This window comes from Procambarus clarkii, unplaced genomic scaffold, assembly GCF_040958095.1.
Source record: "Procambarus clarkii isolate CNS0578487 unplaced genomic scaffold, FALCON_Pclarkii_2.0 HiC_scaffold_136, whole genome shotgun sequence".
Taxonomy (NCBI): Eukaryota; Metazoa; Arthropoda; class Malacostraca; order Decapoda; family Cambaridae; genus Procambarus; species Procambarus clarkii.
In genome coordinates, this window is record NW_027189169.1 from 648,814 (window position 1) to 655,506 (window position 6,693).

Here is a 6,693-nt window from a genome sequence, read left to right on the forward strand (position 1 = left end):
ATAATAAATGGGGGAAGCAAGAAAATAATGGGTTATTAATTTATAAAATGAATAATACTTAAACTTGCACTGCCATCACTTTCCTGCAAACTGAATGTGCCTGTAGTACTGATCTCCCAGGAAGGACAAAAATCAATAATCATGAATCATGAGGGACATAGGAATTCTGAATAATAATGCTTGGGGAATGATAATAGAAATATTTACTTTATTTATGGAGGAGACAGGGAATTCCAATACCGTATCACATATAATACCACATATAATAATGACTCAGCATTAATCAAAGGGGTTACTAAATTACCACTAAGTCAATATTTGCTTTATTTAACAGGAATCGTTTATTTATAACAAATTGAAATATATCCTCCTGTAGAAAAAACATCCCTAAGAAGCAACAGACTGAAACACTGATTGAACATGAATACTCAAGTGCACAATACCTTATCCTCTGCAATAACCGGCCACAGATGTTGAATTTCAGCTTCCCAGGCCACTGGACCCGTCTCCAAGCCACCCACCAGACACACTAACTAATATTTTCTTGACAAGCTTACCAGTGGAAACATGCTCCACCCACAACTAAGTTCCTTACGGCCTTGGTCCCAGACCGACTCTTAGGCCTTGGTCCAGCCAACCAGTGCCAAGGCCCACCCACTAGGCTCACTAGGCCTCCCTGGATTTCAACCAATCAAGCTCCAGGGTAGGCTATGCCCATCTTCAAGGGTCTATTTCCCTTGACAGAATTCTCACGCAAACTGGAAATAAGCAGTACAACCAGCTCGCGGGAACAAGCTTCGTCCGACCAGCCACCCAAGAGAAATTTGAGAACACGGTTTTATGGCATTGAGTTTTACTGCCCCTCAAGATTGTCAATGGTTATAGGAAGGCAAGTGAGAGGGAAAAAGAGTGAAGGTAGAGAGGGAAATGAGTGGGAATGGAGTGGGCACGGATAGGACAAAGAGAGGGACCCTCCCACCCTCAGGGGGGCCTCTTGATTCCATGGTTTATGGCAGGAAAAGGCCAAAGGGGGGGGGAGAGGGGAAGAATGAATAAGGGGGGGGAAGATGAACGAGGGCAAAGGGAGAAGAGAGAGGGGAGAAGGGAGAGGGGAGTAGGGAGAGGGGAGACGGGGAAGGGGAAAGGGGAGAAGCTATGGTCTGAGCACAGATCATTACCCAGAGGTGTCGACACATCAAATGCCAGGAACCTACCACGCGGGGGTGTCGACACATCAAGTGCCAGAAACTAATTACCTGGGGGTGTCGACACGTCAAGTGCCAGGAACCTACCACCCGGGAGTGTCGACACGTCAAGTGCCAGGAACCTACCACCCGGGAGTGTCGACACGTCAAGTGCCAGGAACCTACCACCCGGGAGTGTCGACACGTCAAGTGCCAGGAACCTACCACCCGGGAGTGTCGACACGTCAAGTGCCAGGAACCTACCACCCGGGAGTGTCGACACGTCAAGTGCCAGGAACCTACCACCCAGGGGTGTCGATATGACAAGTGACGGGAACCTACTACCCGGGAATGTCGAAACGTCAAGTGCCAGGAACCTACCACCCAGCGGTGTCGACTCGACACCTGCCAGGAACCTACCTCCCGTGGGTTTCAACACATCAAGTGCCGGGAACCTACCACCCAGGGGTGTTGACACAACACTCGCCTTCCCCTCCACACCACCATGAAGAGCGGTTGCCAAGTGTAGCTGCCAGCTCCACTCGCTGTTAAGAGCCATCTATAGGTGATGTTCGCTCCAGCTGGCTACTAACTCACCACCTTTTAATTACAAAGTGCACATGGGGACCGATTCCAGGCCGAAGACTGCTGCCATCATCCCAGCTCCCCCAGAAGCACCAGGTGCTGTATCTTCTGCCAACCATGGGCCTGCCCCTGATGTAGAATGACCACTCCCGGGTTCAGCTAGCAGTAAGCCTGCCCCTGATATAGAGTAGCTACTCCCCGGTTCTGCCAGCGGCGTGCCTGTCCCTGATATAAAGTGGTCACTACCTGGTTTTGGGACAATGTCACCTACTGTGGAGGGACCCCCATAGTCAACTGGAAGGGAGGGGGACAAGGAACAGGATCAAAATGAGACGGATCGCATCCCCAGTTTCCCGATCCTCTTGCCCTTGGGTCGCTCCACTGATCATGCAGGGGCTGCCTGTCGTGAACGGTGGCAGGAACACAAGTACCGTCAATGCAGGAGACGGAGCAGCTGCAAGAGCAACTCCAACATGAGAAAAATCCCCCAACGGTATTGCAGAGCTGCTCACGTGCATGAGGGGACGTGTAAGCAATGTTAACTGCCCTCTGTAACTTTGTAACAAAGTTAACTGCCAAAGCAGTACTAAGCTATATTTAAAACGACTCTAAAGATAAAACAGACAAAGTGTACTAAACAATTGGAGTCAAATGTGTTATATTGATATGCTAAGAAATGTTCCTAGACTTATACACACAGAAATCACAATAGCCGGATATATCAAATGAACAAATCCACAAGGGCCTTGATGAGGATATATTCTTTTGACTATGTCATGGCGCAACCGACTAAGGCAGCGTCTGGGATCATCTCGGGCTTAAGTTCGAATCCTCATCACGGCCCTTGTGGATTTGTTCCTAGACTTATATCATAATGAAAAATATAATACATATTAAGTGGACTAATAATATAAATCTATATAATGCTTACTTTTAATGAACAAATAACTAAGTTATTCATCCTTAGGTGCAACATTGCATCCATCAAGAGAAAGGTTTTCTGATTTACATCACAGAGTAACAACTGAACACATGGATGTTGTATGTCTCCAGAACTGCTGAGAAACCTCACCCCCGAAATTGCCCTCGTGTGTTTCTTACAACTTCAGATCCAGCAACTCTTACATTCTATACATAAACAATCCCTCCCCTATCAACTTCTTCCATGAGAACAAACTGAGGGTCAACAATATCATGGAGTGGGGATGTATGTGGGCAACTCTATTCTCGATGTATTTAATCTATATGCTCCAGCAGGATAGTTAAGTTATATTGATCTTGAGCCTGCGCTCAAGCAGAGCCACCATCATTCTTGGTGATTACAATGCTAGACACAGGAACATTGGTGCCTCTCGCTTCAGAAATGGGAATAGGAATCAACTGCTGTCGCTACTAAATAGTCACCAAGATGTGCAGATTGTGGGAAACCTTGAACCCACGCATATTTGTGGAGGCATTCTAGACCTCTGTGTTGGTTTCAATGTCTCTCACGTCTGGTGTACATCATCTATTGTAACAGATTTGTTGTCAGATCATCACCCTAGATTGACTACTCTATGTATCGGAAATACCATCCTGCCCGGTGGGACTTTTAAACGCAAACGGCTCAGTGTTCCTCCTGCTTGACGTGAAGACTTTGTTGCTCATGTGTCAGAGTGGTACAGCACATAGGACCCCGCCACAGTCCAGACATTTAACGCCGGTCTAGTACAGAAAATTCAGATGTTCGCTGTTCGGCCCTCCGCACCATCCAATAGCCAGAACGATATGAAAAGTAAAGAACACCATGCCTATTATAATGACCCCATACTGAGTTCTTTGAAACGCACTGCCAGACGAGTTGGACTTACATATAGGGAAACATGTACGACAGCAACGTTCAAGCTCTTTCAGAAAGCCCTAGCCAAGGCGAGGGAGCGCATGACAGAGCTCAGGCAAGATAACTTAGAAACTTTTGTTAACAGTCTCATGTCTCACACTCCCTCCTCAGCCAAGCATGGAAGGATATTAACAAAAAATTAAAAGCGATAAGATCGGCCAAGTATTACACCATCACCCTCTACACAGGCCAAACGAGTTAGTCGATGTTTGGGCAACCACCTCAATAATCTTCCCCCAGACACACAATTCAGATTAAATGTTGGTTTCGGAGATCGAGAAAGGCTCGTTCACTTCATGCTTCACAAGGAAGATGAATGCAACGTTCCATTTACTGAGTTTGTGAGTTACTATCGGGCCTGAACAAAGGTAAAGCCACATCCTTCGGTGAGGCATGGGAATTTTTGACATATTGTGTTTGCTTTTTTTAGTACCAAGAAATCCCCTTCTTGAGCTGTGTAATATGAGGTATGTTACTGGGGAACGTTCTATCTCTTGGACCAACAGTATAATCATTTTAATTCCCAAGAAAAATCAAGAGAATGCTTTCCGCTCAATTTGCCTTACTAGTTGCATTTGAAAACATTCGAGAGAATGGTCCAAAACCGTCTTCTCCATAGAAAAAGAACCATGCTATGCCCCAGATATATGACTTCATGCATGGAAGGAGTGTGCATCATTACATCAACACCTTTGTTACCCTGCACACTGAACAGTTATATACCATCTTCCTCCATCTCAAGTCGGCCTGTGATATTGCCAACCGACATGTTATCTTAAGTGAGCTTGTGAGATTGACTATTGGTGGTCGACTTCTTTGTTGGATCAGAGGTTACTAATCCAACAGAAAATCATCTATATATTTACAGGGGCATGGGAGTGTCAAAAGATACTTCGAACTAGGCACCCCACAGGGAAGTGTCCTCAATCCTACAATATTTAATATCTTAATAAACACGCTATGTAAAGAGCAAAATCAACGTGCTCATCATTAGCTGTGCTGATGATATAATGAATCACACCACTGGGTATGCTAACATGCAGAACACTCATAACTCTATTAGACTCATGACAGAACTTAGGTTTAGTTATCCCCGCAGAGAACACAAAGATACTAAATCGCCATCCACCCAGGCAGGGAGAAGCTCTTCGCAAGATGACACTGTATGATGGCTCCCAGCTTGACTATGTAACAGATTCAAATCGCTTGGCCTTGAAGTGCCACTGTATGGTCCTGTTGTATTCAGACTATGTCGTCAGAACTTCAACAAAATCTTGTAGAGCTGAGGCAAAGTGAAATCGAAACCAATAATTCCATATATCATCATACTATCATGCAAGAGGAGCCACACATCTATGGATCATCGATCATCCAATAAAATCAGCAGACTTCTAGATGTTACTACTGCTCGGCTTAGCTTTGGTTACTAGAATCTCTGGGAATTTTAATTATCTGCTGATATAGACCTAACCAAATGTAAACTGTGTTAACAAAATTATTTCCCCACCCCTCCGTCACTATGTGTGAGGGAATGGATTCCAACTATCTTAAAATGAGTGATGGAAAGTGCACACATCTATTTTGCAGCCCTCACGAGGGCACACAGAGAGTGCACCAAGTCTAGTTTCGTTATAATGAAACATAGGTATGTATTGTCGGATATCTGGAGACAGCGTATGTCATCAGCTGTCGGTTAATACCACGATGGCTGTCGTGGTATTTACCATAAGAAAGATACAGCAAGTGTAATGCATCATACATTAGTTAACTGCATGGGGTGAACTATCCAGAATTAGAGTCAGAGGCAACTCTGGCTGTCTTGCGGTCTGAGAGGGTCAGGTTCCTCAAACCATCCTGCTGTAAACATCGACTTTTTCCCGTGACGTCACGAGACGCCTTGCTACGAAAGTAAGACTTTTGGAAGGTCTAGGCACTTGTGTATAGGCACACTGATTGGCTCAATCAAGAGAACAGAAAGGCACAGAGGGAAGCCGCCTGGAGGCCCGTGCCCCTAGCTAAGCCCCTTATTCTGAAGTAGTCGCTACATCTGTTAGGACGTGAATTTTCTAGTTGTCGGCCAGCAACTAGGAAAACCAAATTTATTTATTATTTATTTATTTATTTATTTATATATATACAAGAAGGTACATTGGGTTTGTGAGAATACATTGGATAGTACAGTAATTACATTCTTGTAAACCCACTAGTACGCGCAGCGTTTCGGGCAGGTCCTCAATCTAGCAGATAATTTTAAGTAGGTAAGTTCAATCAGAATTGATAAATGAAAGATACATTACAAGAGAAAAAATGAGATGAGAGAGATAAGTAAGTATATTAAAGCACATTGTTATATTAAAGCTCTGATTGATTACATTGACAGCTAGATTAGTAATTTAAACAAGATTAATAGACACCATACAGCAGATTGACAGCACATATAAGACAGCAATGATCACAATGGTAAAGATGTTCAGAATGGGTACATAAAGATTGGGAGACTGGGCAGCAAAAGATACAGATAAACAAGATTTATAAACACCATACAATAGAATGGCAGCACATATAAGAAAACAGCAATGATCTCAATGGTAAAGATGTTCAAATTGGGAACAAAAAGGTTGGGAGATTGGGTAGCAATAGATACAGTGCAATTTTAAGGCAAAAAGAGAAAAACTATGAAGATGAAATTAGGTACTTTTTAGTATTGATTTTGAATAATGTAAAAGTTGGACAGCTTTTCAATTCAGTAGGGAGTGAATTCCATAAACTGGGTCCCTTTATTTGCATAGAGTGTTTACACAAATTAAGTTTAACTCTGGGGATATCGAAGAGATATTTATTTCTGGTGTGGTGATAATGGGTCCTATTACATCTGTCCAGGAAGAGTTTCAGACAAGGATTTGCATTTAAGAATAGGGTTTTGTAAATGTAGTTGACACAAGAGAATTTGTGGAGTGAGATTATGTTTAGCATGTTTAGGGAGTTAAACAAGGGGGCTGTGTGTTGTCTGAAAGCAGAATTTGATATTATTCTGATAGCAGATTT